Here is a 17,497-nt window from a genome sequence, read left to right as displayed (position 1 = left end):
AATCAAAATTAAATGAGTCTCTAGTGAGTAGAATTGAGAGGATTTTCTATTCAGAATCACTCCCAAACCACAATTGGACACCTTCTGAAAAGCTGTGGATTCCTGCTATTCTCTCTACCCTTCTCTAGTTTATTGTATCACTTATTTTATCACATACACCAAAATTTTCCTTAAAGACTGAAGAAGGAAAACTAAACTATGCTGTTAGAAATGAGAAGAGTGGTTATAAGAGAAACAAGGAGGAATTGGAAAAGGGTATGATGGGGGATTGTGTTGTTTCTTTTTTTTTGTTTTTTTTTTATTGTTGGTCATTCAAAACATTACATAGTTCTTAATATATCATATTTCACAGTTTGATTCAAGTGGGTTATGAACTCCCATTTTTACCCCGAATACAGATTGCTGTATCACATCAGTTACACTTCCATTGATTTACATATTGCCATTCTAGTGTCTGATGTATTCTGCTGTCTATCCTATTCTCTACTATCCCCCTTCCCCTCCCCTCCCCTCCCCTCCCCTCCCCTTTTCTCTCTCTACCCCCTCTACTGTAAATCATTTCTTCCACTTGTATTATTCTTCTCTTACCCCTCCTTTCCTCTTATATGTAATTTTGTATAACCCTGAGGAACACCTTCCATTTCCATGCGATTTCCCTTCTCACTCCCTGTGTTGTTTCTTGACATGGTTGCCCTCTTGAACATTCCTGGGCTATACACTTAAATAAATTTTCTGTATGTGTGTTATACTTCAAAAAATTTTTTTTAAGCAAATACTATCAGTTAAATTACAGAAACAAAAAATATTCTAATTTCTTTTATTTAATCTCTCCTAGGACAAATAAGTTGCACCTACCAAATGGTTCTGCATATAGATGCAGAATTACAGTGAAATGACCAGCTCACAGACACTGTCCACCTTTTCATCCCACTTCTTCCCACACTTTTGTCATCCCATGCAGGTCTTCCCCCATATAATCCCACTCTCCTAGAACAAAGGGGAAAATGGCTCATGAAAAGGTTTTTGTTTCCTTTAGCTCCTTCATTGAGACAAATGTTACTAAGATAGGCATAGTTACTCCACTCCCCTATGCCCACCCTCAAAATAAGGAAACCATGTAACAGCAATCACAACTTTGTAGCAGTTTAATTTTTTTCAAAAATTGATTAGTGCTACTTGCTTTTTTAAATGTTCTAAAACTCATAGTGTTGCTATATATTTGCATAATGGATTTTAACAAAAATTAGTTCCTGGTGATAACCATACAATTGTAGTTTGAGAGAAAGGGATAAAAATGAATAGGTTGCTTTTGCTCAAGAGATCTAGTCATCCCCAGACCCTGATCAGAAACTAGAAAGTATGTTCATATGTAAAGCCTAAAAATAAATCAAGTTGGCTATGTAGTTTTCCCTCCCCAAACAAGATGGTAATGTTCCTGAAAAAGCAGTAGAGTTTTCAGAATTCAGAAATATACCTGAAGAAAAAAATCGAGGATCAGGCATGGTGGTGGGCAGGGGCCATGAGAACTAACTAGCACACAGAATACTAATTAATAATAATTAATAATTTCTATACAATCAATTTCCGTTGACCATTCCTCACTGGCTAGGTACTATTAGGGATTTGCCAAAAGAACCTGGGCATACATTTTGTGGCAGATAATATAAGCATTATAGACAAATCATTCAGTCTGGTCCTTATGCAAATGTTTAGACCCTCCTGATTTTCCACTGACTCAGTCTTCTCACTCCCTGTTCTTCCAACACCAGCCACTTTCTCAACCATGTTAGGAAGCATAAATATGATTTTAAGACAAAACTATTCTCTAACACAGAGTTTCTCTTATGTATGGTGGAATTTAAAATACATATATATTATATATTTCATTTCATATATGTATGAAATGAAATACACATTTCATACATACATTATGGTATTTCATACATATATAAAATGAAAATACACATTTGCAATTAAGGATTTCCATAAAAGCTAATTTAAAGTTAGCAAAGAATGACTGCATTTGATTAAATGAAAAGAACCCAAACATGTAAAAAATTCTTAACAGTTTCCCAGGCAATTTCCCTTAAGCTTACCTGGAAAACATTGGACTTAACAATTGTCATCAAGTTGCTCGTCTAAGGTGAGCAACCACTTTTCCCAGCTCACAGAAGAGACTGCCCAGATTCCCTGAGAACAGGATTCAGCCATCAAAAATTACTTCCAATAAGGAGAAGGAGGGAAAAATTGCTTCAATTAAAAGTTAAGATTAGAGTATGTATGTTTTCCAAGGAGACCAAAGACTGTAAAATGCTTTTAGGGTCTTAAAAATGAGGTAACGCTCTTCCACTTGATGTTCCCACAATTAGTGGACACTGCTGCTATGGTTTATAAATGAACCTTCTCCTTCTGCCTGTTTTCTGCCACTTACCCTGACAGTTGGACTCTTTTCTCTCAACATAGGTTCCCCTCCTCATTCTATTCAGCAAGTAATCTCACCTTTCTCTTTTATTTTCGAAAAAGCTTTGTTTAGCTGCTATCGTACTGACATTACAGAACTCATTAGCGAACCCAGGTAATCTCCCCTAATAAAAAATAAAAAGTCCAGGTTAGCAAATTTTAGATTTAATACATTATGGTATTTAATACATTGAAATTCATAATCAACTTTAGTCACACCTATTAGAAAAAGGACACACCCTATAGAAACTGAATTCTGCAAACACTTTTAAGTTAATTCTCAGTAATTTTTAACTTTGAGATGACTTCTCTTTAGTCCTTATTATATAAGCAAAAATATTTGTCTATTCTAATCCTAGCTATAATTGATTTTTGAGATTATACATTATTTCTAATAATCTATCATGATAATAAATAAATAAAAGAAAGTAATAAAGTATCTGGTATGGAGCCTAGCCTATCCCATAATAAATCATCTGCAAGTAAATGGCAAATATTATCCCTTGTCAATTACAGATCTGTGAACAAACACTTTAAGGTATTACAGCAGTGATTAAAAATAAATTCTAAAAAAATATGTAAATATTCATTAAGTGCCCAATCTTAATACTATCTTCCAGTCTGGAACTATATGTTTTGTTTTTTTGGGTTTTTTTGTTCCTTTGGAGAAGTGTCTTTTTACCAACACTGCCTTTTCTATTATTTACAAACAGAATGCCAACAGTAATTTTTTTTTTTTTTTTTTTTTTTTTTTTTTTTTTTTTTTTTTTTTTTTTTTTAGTTTTCGGCAGACACAACATCTTTGTTTGTATGTGGTGCTGAGGATCAAACCCAGGCCGCACGCATGCCAGGCAAGTGCACTACCACTTGAGCCACATCCCCAGCCCCAAACAACAGTAAATTTTAACCATGATTGTTTTCTTTCTGGCTCAGTAAGGAATAGAATGTTGCCTCACAGCATCTTTCTTACTCTCATCCCTGAATTAAATAGTCTAAGGTATCTTGCAGAAACTATAATTAGGCTCCTTCTTATGCCTTCTTTTGCTTTATTCATTTAAACCTAAAAGATAATGCTTTTGAATTATGGGTCATAGATCTATATTAGATTCATCCTGAAGGCTATTTCTACTTGAAATGGTCCCAGACGTGTGGTATCAGACAAAAGATAAGAATCACTGTTCATGAGTTAGTTACTCATCAGGACCCTTCTACTCATCCCAAAGCCAATCCCCCACCCCTGAAAAAGGAAAAACAAATAAAGAAATTCTATTTCCTGTAGTAGAAGATATCATTTTGGCATCTCAAGTTTAAATTCTTAAAAATTTCCCTTTGGAATATTGCTAGGCTTGTTCATAATACATTACAATACATTAAGGTTTAAATAAAGGCATGAATTGCCAATGACCTAATGACCTGAACTAATTTTATGGTGAAAGATAGTCCAACTTCAAAGCAAAAATAAAGCAATGAACCTCTGAGGTCTCAATCTGTTGGTATAATCTGTCCACATAGTATCTGTCTGCTATAGTTTAGATTTGGAATATCCCCCAAAGGCCCAAGTCTTAGGGTTGGTCCCTAGCTGAGTACCACTGGGAGATGGTAGAACCTTTAAGAATGAGGCTTAGTAGAGGATCTTAGGTCACTTAGTCACTTAGGTCACAAGATGGAATCTTGGGACCCTGACCTTCCTCTTTCTTTCTCTGCTTCCTGATGGCCATGAGGTAAGTAACTTGTCCAAAAATATGCTCTTGCTATGGTATACTGCCATAGGCCCAAAAACAATGGGGTCAATCAACCATGAATTGAAACCTTCAAACCCATAAGCCAAAATAAACCTTTCCTTATTATAATTCGTTCATCTCAGGAATCTGTTATAGCAACAGAAAACTGATTAACACAATTAAAACACCAAGGCAAAGACCCACCTTGACAAAGTTCACAGCTCTGAGCCAAAGAACTGATGATGATGATAAGCCATAATACAAAATAGCATGCTCTAGAAAAGAACCAGTGGTCAAAGCATCCAGATATCAGTGGCAATACTGAGGAGGGAGTTGAAAACTCCAACCCTTTTTTTAACCAGCACAACCCCTATTTCAAAAGGAAGGAATTAAATCAACTAAAGTAATAAGAAATGGCTGCACTTACCTGAACTATGTCCCAGTTCATTTCTACTTCCTCGTTAATATTGTTGGCACTTGCTGGAAACTTGACAGGCTGCCCCTGAGGGCACATTTCAGTCTTGATTTTCTTTAAAGGAGACTGACCAAATGTAAAGTCATCTTCACTCTCTTCCTTCTTGCATGCACCTTCCCACATGGTGCTTGTTGATGGTATTTCTGTACTATTAGTCCCACCCTCTAAATTGCTGGCTTTGCTCATTTCTTCTTCAATTTTCAGTTTTTTGGTCCTTTGAGCTGAATTTTTCCTTTTTGTCTTCGCTGTTTTCAGAGTCTGTACAGTGTCCAATTTGTTTTTTTTCCTTTTCCAAATCAACATCAGCAATTGCCACAGAGCTATTCTATTAAGCCACAAAGAGAAGACATAAGAATTAGAAGATAAAAACCAATTTCCCTAGGATACTACTCAGAAACTAAAAGGAACAAATTATTGATATACACAATAACTTGGAAGACTCTCAAGGGAACCATGTTGAGTGTGGAAAAAGCCAACCTCAAAGTTACATACTACATGATTATATTTATATAACACTCATGAACAGATTAGTGATTGCAAAGAGTTAGAGATGTGAGTGGGGGAGGCAGGAAGGAGGTGGGCTTGGCTATAAAAGGGCAACACTAGGGATCCTTGTGATAATGGATATGAAAACCTATGCATGTGATAAAATTGCATAGAACTAAATACATACAAATGAATATAAGTAAAACTAGAGGAATCTAAATTATTAATGTCAACATCCTGATTGTAATATTTTACTAAAATTTTGTAAGATAAGTGAGTTTACTATTGGGGACAACTGGATAAATGGTACATGAAATCCCTCTGTGTTATTTCTTACTACTACATGTGAATTGTTTAAAAATAAAGTTTAATTTTAAAAAATGAATCTATACATGCCAGAAAACAAAGATTAAAACTTATAATCAAAAATCAACAACGGAAAGAAGACACTCATAAAAGCTACATGTGCCATCTATTTAATCAAAAGGAGAGAGAACAGAAAACAGAATGTCAGCAGGGTAATAGCAGGCGTTTTCTTTAATCAGAGTCCATCCAGCAGTCTACACAGGAATCCAGGGACTACTCACTTCACCCCCACTTTCTCTCCCCATGTGACAGCTCAGCTGTGAAGGTAGGAAACCAGACACTTAGTACTGGGGATAGAGCAATAAATATATTCTGCCTTTAAGAAGCTTACAGTTTCACATGCTAGCTTTGTTTCCAGTTATTTAAGTAACACAGATGGCACAAACAAAAACAACAATGCCCAATCTTCTCTTCTATCAAATATTTTTCCAGAGTTATTGACTATTAAAGACATTGCGGGACTGGGGATGCCGCACAGTGGTAGAGCACTTGCCAAACATGCATAAGGCCCTGGGTTCAATCCCTTAAATACAATGGATTCAGAAAAGAGATATGAAGATAATATGATGCTGAAGCAGTAAGAGTTGATAATAACCTAATTAAATGAATTGCTATAGCTAAAAAACCAACATATCAGTTATAAAGGGAATTGTCAGCCACAGAGGAACAGAAAAAGGAAAAAAGCAAATATGATCAGCATGGGCTGGGGCTGAGGCTCAGTGGTAGAGCATTCGCCTAGCACACGTGAGGCACTGGGTTCAATCCTCAGCACCACATAAAAATGAAATAAAGATATTGTGTGTCCACCTACAACTAAAAAATAAATATTAAAAAAATATATGATCAGCATTCTTATAAGTAATGTACAAAAGAGAAGAAAGCTCAGCAAATAGATCAAGTATTTTGGTCCCAATGGTAAGAGAATCCTGCTGTGAGATGAATATTTCAGACTACCTTAGCTCCACACAATTAAAACATTCAATTGTCACTGTGACAAGCACAATGGCTCCACCATAGGAAGCCTTCAGTAAACCCAATAAACAGTCAAGTCTCCCATTCTGAGTCCATGCTCATCAAGCAAATTTCGGATTCTTATTTATGGCCCAACTAAGGTCAGACTCAAAGGAGAAAAAGTGCTAGCTATCAGAATTTTAAGACCTTGTGGTGATTATTTCAAAGTGTTAATTATTAAACTAGCACTCCAATTATATACATCACTCCTGAGTATGGCTAATGTGAAAACACTAATGAGAAATAGATGAGTTCCTGAAATGCTGACTTAGAAAACCAGTGCCATCACATACTATCTATGTACTATGAGCAAGTCACTTAAAATCACTTGCCTCAGCTTTTTTACCTATAATATCTGGAAATAACAGCACCTCTCTTAGCCAACAGTTGTTGCTAAGACTAAGATCATAAGAGTGAGCTGGGTGCAGTGGTACACGCCTAGAATCCCAGAGGCTCAGGAGACTGAAGTAAGAGGATCACAAGTTCAAAGCCAGCTTCAGCAACTTAGCAAGGCCCTGTGTCTAAATAAAATATTGTTTAAAAGGAGATGGGTTTGTGGCTCAGTGGTAAAGCACCCCTGGGTTCAATTCCCCCTACCAAAAAAAAAAAAAGATCGCAAGAGTGCAATGTTGAGCATATTGCTTCATTAACAATATTACTATTTGCTAATATTGCCATTATTACTAGGAGAGGAAAAAGAAAGCAGATGAAGAAACACAATGGTTCTGATGATAAATATTAAGAGAAGGTTAGAGGGTTAGGGTTGTGGCTTAGTGGTAGCGCACTTGCCTGGCATGTGTGAGGTACTGGGTTCGATTCTCTGGATTGAATATAAATAAGTAAAATAAAGGACTATCAACAAAAAAAAATTTAAAAAAAAGAGAGAGAGAGAGAAGGCTGGGAGTATAACTTAGAAGTAGAATGCTTGCTTAGCATGCACAAGGCCTAAGTTCTATCCCCAGCACCACAAAAATGTGTGTGTATATAAAATACTGTATATATATATATATATATATATATATATATATATATATATTTGTGTGTGTGTGTGTGTGTATGTATGTATATACACATATATATAAAATATGCTATTAGGACTCATGACAAGGACACCACTGCCCTTCATTTTTTTTTTCCATTTGCATTTTGTCCTACTCTATGTAAGGAGAAAGTAACATCCCAAATCAGGAAAACACTTCAGCCTTCCCCCTATCTAGGTTCAGCACCTACCAGCTCCTCTTTAACATCCACAACCCCTGAGCCATCACTGATCAGTGGGGTGTTCTTCTTCACTCGAGGTACCCTTTTTGGTTTGGATTCCTTGGGAGCTGGCTGCTTACGGCTTCTGGAGACTTTCTTTTGGGGCTCCCAGGCATTATCTTCCTTGTCATCTTCTTCAGAGGCAGATGATCTAGCAGTAAATTGACAGAAGAATTTCCAGGGGGGAAAAATATATCAAAGGTAAAAAACAGACATATGCTTCTTAAAAAACTGATAAATTCAGATAAAATGGAGTGATAAGAGCATAAGCTGTGAACAATTATTGCTAAGAATTAAAAGAACAGAGTTGATTAGAGTATAAAAACATCTTCCCCATATCATATCATACACTATAAATCACTGGTCTTGCCACTCTCCTCTCACCTAGTCAGCAAACATGTTCACACACACTTTCATGACACGGAAAATCAATTATTACCTTAAGTAATTTACTAAGTCATGTCACACATAATCAATGTGAGCTTTTCAATTTTAACAGTGAAGAGCACTTAAATAAGTTCCTAAGTGCTAATCAAATCTATTTAAATTGTATTGTTATTCATTCAATGAAAGGAATGAGTAATGACTCCAGGAAACATCCTAATTACATAAAAAGTCAGCACCAAGGCCTGTCCAGTTATTTTTATTAACCCTTCTTTTCCTTTCACAGATCTTGACTACATTGGATCAAGTGCAGTTATCATACTTTTTGACAACCAAGCATTATAATACTCAGAGCACGAGCAGAAAGAAAGTAGCCAGTGAATTCTGTTGAGGGAACATCATGCTCCTATCAAGTCAGTTCAATCGGTTTTGGGGTAAAGGATAACCACTTCACTGAGACTAGTGAATAGAGATGTCAGGGTTTTCGATTGGTTAAATTCCACTTGGCAGCAAAAGCCTGACTGAATGACTTCTTAGTTAAATTATGCTACAGGAGAGCATAATCATGATGGGATGAACAAATAATATCCTCAAAGTTGAGTTCTCTGCAGAGGTAGATTCTAAGCCTGTGACTAAGCAAAAAACACACGAAATCATTAGAACATAATAGCAGTGGATTTAAAAGGAACTAGAATTAGAAAACCAAGGAATTAGAAAACCAGGGTTTCCTCCTACTACCAAATTGAGCAAGATGATACCTTTCCACCTTAGTCTCATCACCTGCTGAGCAGGAGTGCACACCAATACTATTTCACATGGCAATATTGCCAAAAGTAAAGGGATCTTTGTTATTAGGAAGAAAACGCAAACACTGCCTACGCAAACACTGATACCGTTTTGTTACACATGAAGCAGTTCTGAGGCAGCTAAGTCAACTCCCATTCCCTATAACACCTGTCCTCAGCAGCATCTGACACTCACCCCTAGAGAATATCTTCCACATGCCTTCAGGGAGTCATAATCCTTTAGTGTTCCTCCTTCTCTAAAGTTTCCCCTTAATTTCTCTTACTTCCACTTCCTTCCCCTCCAAAGGTTGGAATCTCCTGAGGGAGATAAGTCCTCAGTCCTCTTCCTCCTCTCTCCATGCTCTCTTGCTAGCTCATGTATCTTGTCATCTTGTCATATGGGTCAGTACAGGAATTTCAATTTCATATCTCCAAAACGACCTTCTCCTGAGCTCAAGACTTGCATATCCACTTTCACAGGGATGCCTAACAATCATTTGAAATTTACCAAATCCAAAATAGGACTCCGATTTCACCACACTTACACTATACTTCTTCCATTATTCCAAAAACGCCTGTCTTTCCTTCATACTCCAAATGTAATTAATCCATCACCATGTCCTATCTCCTTTACCTTCAAAATGTATCCCAAATTAGGCCATTTCCTACCATTTTCATTTCTTGGCTTCTATAATAATCTTAACTTATCCCCCCACTTCTATTCTCACCCCCCATAGTCTGTTCTCCGCCAAGAAACCCAAAATGATATTTTAAAAATGTAAATCAGATCAGCTCATATCCCTATCCACAAACCTCCAGTGACTTCCCAACCCACATCAAATAAAATTCTAGTACCCTGACATAGCCCCTTATATCCTACTCATTCCAATCTCATTTTCTACTTCTCTCTGTCTGATGACTATGAACTGGCCATACTGGTTTTTTTTGCTGTTCTCTGAACACATCAAAATCATTTCTATCTCAGAAATGATGTGTTGCTCTATTTGGAATTCTAATCCTTGAGAACTTTCCATATAATTTCTCTCCTATGTAAGATACAATAAAATACCTGAACAACTAACTTACAGAGAAATTGTTTATTTAGCTGAGTTTCTGAGGTTCAAGTCCAAGATAAGGCAGCCCCATTTGTTTGAGCCTCTGATTAAGGCAACAGATGGCAAAGGCAGGAACACATATTAGAGACAGTGTTCACATCTCAATGCAAAAACAAAAAGATACAGAGCAGAGCCTCACAATCCCCCTGGAAGGCATACTTCCAATGAACTAAGGACCTCTCACAGGGTCTCACCTCTTAAAGGTCCCACCAACTCTCAAAACCACCACCACCCAGAGACTAAGCCTTTACAAGTGGACCTTTGGGGAACACATTTAAATCACAGCCAACTCCCAGATTTTTATTAGATTTCTGCACATCCACCAAAGAACTCCCTGAATATCTAAAATGCCCTTCCACTACTATCACTGTGTTCTCTATCCCTTGCTCTGCTTTACTTTTTTACAGTACCTATTATGACCTAACATTAATCACTTATTTCTTTAACAAATATCTTAAGAGTACTTAACATGACACTGTACAGCAAAGATTCTCAACTGGGGACAATTTACAAATACACAAACCTGGCACTATCTAAAGACATTTTTTATTGTCACAATGGTGGGAGGGGTGCTTATTGGGTAACAGTCAGGGATGCAACTAAACATCCTACAAGGCCAAAGACAGGTCCCACAACAAAGAATTATTCTGCATACAATGTCAATAGTGCACAGGTTGAGAAACTCTGCTCTAATGTAATATAAAGTACTCACTATGCTCATGGAGCTTACATTCCAGTGTAAATACTATGTTATGTATTTAATTAGTTACTTTCTCTCTCCTTATTTAACACTTTATCACCGACATTAAAGGCTGGATCACAGCATGAGTTCAAGAAATACTGTTGTATGAATGAATATAAAAGATACAGCTTTCTTCCACCCAAATGACTTAACAAGTCTGTAAGAGACAAACACATTACTCCTTAAAATATGTCTCATTCCCCCACTATCATATTAAACCAAGAGGCTTACAACTCTGAGAAGCAAGCAAATTCATCTTTGGATACTGCAGTGTGGACCTGTATTTTTGCTCTTCTTGGCAACGATGACATCTGGAAGAATAGAACATAAAATCAGCATGACTTGAATAGTCTGATCACGGTCATTCAGTTACAAAATGATGTGCCATTTGAAAATAACATTCCAATAGCTCTGCTGCTTAAAAATGCCATAGGAAAAAACAGAAGGCTTATTCATAAGCCAAACACTGGTTTCCCCCTCTAAGTAGCAGCCAATTAAAAGAGCACCAAACACCCTTGCAAAGGATTCAAACACTTTGTGAGTGTGGGCTACCTTTTGAAAAATAAGTTCCCACAGGGTGGGTATTCTGCAAATATTATTAGTAATACTATCAGCCATCAAATTATAAAATCTTATGTTAAACTATATCTCAAAGACAAGAAATATTTTCCTCTCTTCTGTAACTTCTTACAGTATACAGTAGAGGTGCCTCTACAAAGGTGGCAGTCAAATGGTATTGATTAACTGAAAAAGCAGTTAGGTTATTCCTAAAACAAGACAAGCATTTCTTATAATAATAGTTCATACTTAGATAAAATGATTAATCACTATGCCACTAAAAGTATTTACCAGATTCAAAGGCTCATCTATAGAAAAATATCCAGACAGATAGCAAGAGGCATCACAAAATACAGGAAATAAATTTACTGAAGCTGCAAAATTTATTTCCTAAAGATCCTGTGTCAGAACATAAAAAAGTACATTAGACTCTGATATGTTTAGAACCCTTAAACTCTGATATGTTTAAGGTCCTAAACCAGTCATATATTATAGTGCCTCTGGTGGAGAACTGTCACAAATGGGAACATGTTCCCCCAGCAGAAATAGCTCATATCTATCTATCTATCCAGTAAGTATAGAATTACTGGGCAGAAAGAACAGCATTCAGAGGAAACCAGGAAGGAAAACAGTCCCAAGGAAGTAGACAAAAAAAAAAAAAAACCCTCCCATCTTTGCCTTCACATTCTTTTAGAATATGGTTATGCATGTAATCCTTCCTTAAATGAGTAGTTCTAAATATTGTTCATAACATAACAGGTAACTCTGATTGCTGTGTTATATGTAATTTACCAGAATAAAAATAAAACGAAACAAGCTGGGGCTAAAGTTCGTAGAGTGCTTGCCTTGCATGCACAAGGCCCTAGGTTTGATTCACAACACCAAAAATATAAAATAAAATAAAACAGAGGAAGTTAGTTTTGACAGGGGTGGCAATTCAAATCAGGGCAGGGCAAAAACAGATTAATCAGTATTGAGACAATCAGGTATTCCTCTGAGAAAAACAAGTGTTTAATTCCCACCTCCATGCTAGGAGCCACAAGCAAATAATACGATGTATGGCACCTTTGGTTGTAAAGTGACGCCAGCTAGCCACTGAGATATGATTATGCTAAGATTTACATTCATATGGAAATTGGACTCCCGCTGTTCACCTTGGCCTGCTACCGGACTTATGTTACGGGACTCATGGAGAGTTCCCATTGGTTGGGGAAGGATAGTAGGAGGGAATTCCGGGGGAGGTCCCGGGGGACCGGCGGTTCCGGGGAACGTGCTGTTCCGGCAGACGCCCACGTGGGAGGACTGGGTTGCCTTGCCGGATCGCACGGAGTATTGGCGGCTTTTTCAAAAATAAAGTTTTGTTCCTGCTTGAGTGGCTCGTGATTCTGTGCCCAGCCAAGACTGCGGCACCTCCACACTATGAACAAAAATATATTCCACAATGACTAATTATTTAAAACACACAAAATAAAACTACAAAAGTGCTACAAAAAACAAAGACAACTATTCATAATCTTGAGTAGGTGTAAGGAAACACAGCTTTTCCTGGGCATGACTCAAAATTCCAGAAGCAGTGCTGACACCTTTGAGAACAAGGATGAGGAGGTTCAGTATAAGCTATTTGACACAAGGTTATATATCTAGGTCCCCTACCCAACATGCCAGTAGACAACTGCCCTAGGAAAAGGTCTAGTTTAATTTCCAGAGAAGGTAAACTAGAATCTCCAGACTAAAGTATACCAAGTGCAACTATGTACATGTGAACCATACAGACTGTATGCTAAATGCAGAATCCTCCAGTACTCTTCTTCCACTAAGAACCCAGAATGCCACCAGTCAGATCCTTGCCCTCTAAGGGCAAACAATGGGGAAGGCTTTTTTCAGGAGGATCTGACCACACCCAAAGTGAAAAACTGTAGGTTCTATGCTCTTCATCAAACAACCCACCCAGATCACCTTATAACCATTCCTATCACCCCAATCTACAATGTAAAGTAGTTCCTCCTTTATCCAGGGTTTTGATTTCTACAGTTTGTGACCTCAGTCAACTGCAATCCAAAAATGTTAAACAGAAAATTCCAGAAATGAATAATCCTTATGTTTTAAACTGCATACTGTCCCAAGTAATGTAATTAAATCTCCACCTTACTCTTTAAGGACATGACTCATCCCTTTGTCCAGCACATCCATATTGTATAAACTACCCACACCCATTAATCACTTAGCAGTCATCTTGGTTATTAGATGGACTGTCATAAGATCACAATGCTTGTGTTCATGGAACCCTAATTTTATTTAATAATAGCCCCAAAGCACAAGAGTAGCAATGCTGGCAATTTTATCACAATATATTGTTATAATTATTCTATTTTACTATTAGTTATTATTATATCTTACTATGCCTTATTTAAAAATTAACTATCATAAGTAGTATAGAAAAAAACACATGGCATATATCCAGGGTTCAGTACTATTTGAGATATCAAGTATCCACTTGGGATCTAGACATGTATTTTCTAAGGATGAGGGAGCTACTATACCACACAGACCATCATATACCAATTCTATCTCCACATTTTAACCTTAACAGAAATGCATTTAAAATAGGGAAAGACAAGCTGGACATGGTGGTGCATGCTTGTAATCCCTCCCAGTGTGGGAGGCTGAGGCAGGAGGACTGCAAATTTGCAACCAGCTTTTACAACTTAGCAAGCCCCTCAGCAACTTACTGAGATCCTGTTTCAAAACAAAAAAAAATAAAAAGGACTGAAGATGTTGCTGAGTTCAAGACACGCCCCCCCCCCAAAAAAAAAAAAAAAAACATTGGCAGGCTTACGTTTGATTAAAAACTAGTCTTAAAGAAGGCTTCCCTGAAACTAATATTTCCAACTATCCCTTTATTAGATACCCTAGACACAATGCACATAGAAAGGTGGGTAAAATGCAAACATTTCTTTTCATTGGTGGGAAAAAATATGACTGTAAAAAGGGAGATAGAAAAGGAGAATCTGTATGAGCACAGAGGCCAATTACAAGCAGATCCATTTTAGAAAGTATTATATACAGAAGCTGAGACCTAGAAATCATTTATTACAAATTATTCATGCCAGTTATACTCCCAGAGGTGTGTTTGCTCCAGTTTAAAGACCAATTTCCTTAAAGGGCCTGTTTCTCCACTTCTACTCCTATCATGTCCTCTTCATATCATAAAAATTATTATGGCACCCATTTCCATGTTTGGGGTTTTTTCTTCAATTGTTTGTTTTGTTGTTTTGGGGTTTTGGTACTGGAGATTGAACCCAGGGGTGCTTTACCCCTGAGCTACATTCCCAGTCCTTTTTTTGTTTGTTTTTTGAGACACCATCTCATTAAGTTGTTGAGGTTAGCCTCGAACTTGCAATCCTCCTGCCTCAGCCTCCCAAGTTACTAGGATTTCAGGTACACCCGGCAATTTCCATGTTTTCAGTTCAGTCAAGTGTCACTTAACAATAGGGACACATTCTGAGAAATGCATCATTAGGGAATTAATTATTATCATGCAAACATCATAGTGTACTTTCACAAACTACAGCTATGGCATCATCAGGTGATACAATCTTCTTGGATCACCTTCAAGCATATATGCATCCATCACTGGCATCTATCACCAACATTACTGTTATTCAGCACATGACTGTACCTATATCACCTACTAAACAATCCTAATTCCTCCATCCCAAACCTTGCCTTTAAAATTCTGATTTACATAATAAAATTCCTGCCTCTGAAACTATTTAGATGTCTCATAGTTAACTAAAATTAAAAAAAAAAACAGAACAGAAAGCTTGATAACCATTCCCTGCCCTAAAACACATTTCTACCAGAGTCCTTCCCATCTCAGAAAATAGCATCAGAATCCATCTATTTGCTGAGCCAGAACTTGGAATTTTTCTTACAGCTTCACTAAGGTGCAAATGACATTCAGTACACTGAATACTTTTAAAAGGTTCAAATCTGGTAAATTTTGACATATGTATACACATCACTACAATCAAGACAATGAACATATCCATCATTTGTTAAGCCAAAACACTGTGAAATTTTTTTTCTCTTCCATCTCTTACATCCAGTTTATTAGTAAGTCATATAAATTTTTCCTCCAAAATATATCTCTACAATCTTCAGTGGATATTTGGTCCTTGAGTCTGTTTCCTGTTGTTATTTCAGAATAACTACAGACTAGTGGTTGTGAAGTTGACCTTTTTTTTTTTTTTAAAGTTGTAGATGGACACAATACCTTTATTTTATTTATTTATTTTATGCAGTACTGAGGATCAAATCCAGTGCCTCACAGTTTCTAGGCAAGAGTTCCACCACTGAGCCACAACCCCAGCCCTCGGCCTTCTTCCTGAGTCATATCCTGGCAGAAGGCATCACACACTAGAGAAAGAGCTTTCCAGAAAAAGAGAGCTTTCCAATTCAGATTTCGCTCCCTCTTTTATAATGTCACCAATCCCATCATGAGGGCACCAGCCTCATAATCTCATCTAACCCAAATTACCTCCCAAAGACCCTACCTCCAAAGTCTACCAATATATGAATTGCAAATTAAATGTTCAACATGTGAACTCTGGGGGGATACATTCAAACTATAGTATCACATCTCTCACCTGCACTATGGCACTCTCCCCAACCACCCTCCCGGCTTCCATGCTCTTGTCCTTACAACCCATTCTTCACATATCATCCTAAGTCATGATTTGAAAATGTTTTAAAAAACACTTAATGACTTCCTATCTCATCCTTCACTCAGAATCCAATCTCATTTTTTACCATGGTTTTCTATAATGCCCTGTAGATTTGACCCTTGCTTCCCTTCCTAATCATATTTACCATTTGTCGTAGCTCCTAAACTCCAGTCACATTCTTTCATTACCTCTAACAAGCATAATTCTTTCCCAACTCAGGGTCACTCTACTTTTTCTGCTCATCAAATGTGTGGATCCTCTCATCACCTTAGGCATACTATGAGCTTCTCAGTTACACTGTATTTTTTAAAGCCCTATTTATTTTTTTTATACAGCAATATATAGCATAATCTAAAATTATCTTTTGTTTTACTATTTCATTAATATAGTGAAGAACATGAAGGAAGGAAACATTTGTCTTACTTTCATATCACACTGAGCCTAGCACTTACTGATTTCTCTATAACTATTCATTAAATAAACGTAAGAATATATACAAATATGGGCTCTAAAGAGAAATATGAATTTACTTTCTATCCCTATTAGGCAATGCAATATTTGGCATTCACTGCTGTCTTGAAAAGGCACATTGAGAACATTTCTATTCTTCAGCGATCTAGGATTTTCCCTCTTCCAAGTTATCTTATCTCTATGGGCACACGAACATATTCCAAACCAATAATTAGTAGGTTGCTGTGATGTTACTAAGGGAGGAGGCACCAAACTAGGGCAAGTGAAAAGTGGAAACAAGGGGCAAAAGGACCTATAAATGAATCTTAAAATGGGGGGGGGGGACACTAAAATTCAAGGAGATTGAGAAGGAATACTTTCTTAAAAGGCACCTAAAGAAGTTCCCCAGAGGAAACCAACAGAAGGGCTTCAAATGTTAACATAAATACCCAAGTCACAAAAACAAAATTCGAGTTAGAAAGTACCTCTGGGATCAGACAGCCCTGCCGTACTGCCATTTTTTTTAAAAAATCAATGAGAATCCTGGCGCTAGAGAAGGTGAAATGGGTTACTCAAAAAAATACATGGCAAAGGACTAGAAACCAGCGCCCCAAACAGCAAGACTAGTCTTGTTTCCCATTTCATAAAAATTACATTAATGACATGCTGTAACGTGGGAGGCTCGAGGATAAAGTTGCCTGGAGTTCCCGTTCATCTTCCCTAAGTTATTCAAGCGCCTCCTAGATGCCCAGCACACTGCTGAAAATGCAGCTAATGCAGACAGGGCCACGATCTGATAGTGAAAGGGTGCTTCCTCCCTCATCTTCGAGGTATAAAACAATCTAAGTCTGCCCGAGCTTTCCCATGTTTGCCCCTCTGAGCTGCAATTAGAAGACGCGCCAGGTGACACGCAGCAGCTAGGAGATTCTCCGGGTATAGGTTATGAGATACAGTAAA

The 17,497-nt window shown here is 37.2% G+C and overlaps 1 long non-coding RNA gene across 1 annotated transcript; it reads right to left on the bottom strand.

The window, feature by feature from the left end:
- Nucleotides 1–4,612: 4,612 nt before the first annotated feature.
- LOC308634946 lies at nucleotides 4,613–11,118 on the bottom strand. Its single transcript, XR_014019116.1, has 3 exons — nucleotides 11,037–11,118; nucleotides 7,750–7,930; nucleotides 4,613–4,981 (listed from the first exon to the last, which is right to left on the bottom strand). It is a non-coding gene; the product is annotated as an uncharacterized lncRNA (long non-coding RNA).
- Nucleotides 11,119–17,497: the final 6,379 nt, after the last annotated feature.

Source organism: Spermophilus citellus (genome assembly GCF_964194105.1).
Source record: "Spermophilus citellus genome assembly, chromosome: 16".
Lineage (NCBI taxonomy): Eukaryota > Metazoa > Chordata > Mammalia > Rodentia > Sciuridae > Spermophilus > Spermophilus citellus.
Note: the sequence above shows the minus strand (reverse complement) of the source record. Positions and strands in the feature narration are given on the sequence as shown.